Here is a 1,268-nt window from a genome sequence, read left to right as displayed (position 1 = left end):
CTTTAAGCCGACAACCTGGCAAGCAAACCGACCCGACCCGACCCGACCCGATCCCCCAATGGGCACCGCGCGTAAGGTGTCGTTGCTACGGACAAGAAATATGACTGACGTTTTTGCTGGGTAGGTGTCATTGGAGAAAAAAAAGTTGTGATTTTTTGCAACCCCGTTGACACAATGAATAATCTGTACTTGTCAACCCTCTTTATTGCTTGTGCCCCCTTTTGCCACTTTAAAGAGCTGGCTGACATTTTCTCCATGCCCATCCTACATGTGTATGATCTCCAAACGGGGCATTATGTGATACATGTATCTGTCATAACCCAGGTTGTCACCGCCGCCCACCAAAATTACAACATCGCCACCTAGCGGGCGAATCGCCCAGGTTAGCTAGCACGGATTTAGATCGTGTTATAAGATTATTAAAATGTTCACTGCTCAAACCCAGGCTGAATAAGATACAGTATCCCAATAGACTGAGAGATACTCGATTTTAAAAGAAAACTAAAGCAAAAGAGCAAACAAACACAACCCCTCCCCCCAAAAAAACACAAAAAAAAACAACAACAACCCAACAACCCAATAACAACAAACAAGCAAAACAAAACCCCATTTCCATCGCGGGAATCAAAGTGAAGTCTTCTACATGCAACACAATGAAGGGTCTTACGGTTACATCATAGGAGCAGGCCCTTAAAAGTCATGGCCTTGTACTATTATAAGTGTTTGTGTGTGTGTGGGGTGGGTATGTGGGGGGGAGCGTATGGGGTGGGGGAGGAGGGATTTGAAAGTGGGCGATAGCAGTTAGTCTGATAGCAGTGTCTTAGACGTCCTAGTTGGACATGGAGTTATCTATGATAAACAGCTATTAAGTAGACTGGGCGCTATGAACCGTTCTCGTCACTTTCGGGGCGGAAAAAGCTGAAAGGAGGGGGGGGGGGCATGAGAAGGAGGATAGCATGAGAAGGAGGATAGCATGAGAAGGAGGATAGCATGAGAAGGAGGGGAGCATGAGAAGGAGGGGAGCATGAGAAGGAGGATAGCATGAGAAGGAGGATAGCATGAGAAGGAGGATAGCATGAGAAGGAGGATAGCTAGCTATGGACGAACTTTTCACTATAGATTCTTACTAAAATACCTGTATGGCGTAGTTTAAATTGGTATTTGTAAATGTGCGGGTATTTATATACGTCAATGTTTTAGGCACAGGTAATTGTGTGTGGGTATGTGTGGATGTGTATGTGTCTCTGCGTTGTGTGTGTGTGTGTGTG

The sequence above is a fragment of the Aplysia californica genome, unplaced genomic scaffold (genome assembly GCF_000002075.1).
Source record: "Aplysia californica isolate F4 #8 unplaced genomic scaffold, AplCal3.0 scaffold00548, whole genome shotgun sequence".
In the NCBI taxonomy this organism is placed as follows: domain Eukaryota; kingdom Metazoa; phylum Mollusca; class Gastropoda; order Aplysiida; family Aplysiidae; genus Aplysia; species Aplysia californica.
The sequence above is the reverse complement of the archived record's forward strand: the minus strand, read 5'-3'. Positions refer to the sequence as shown.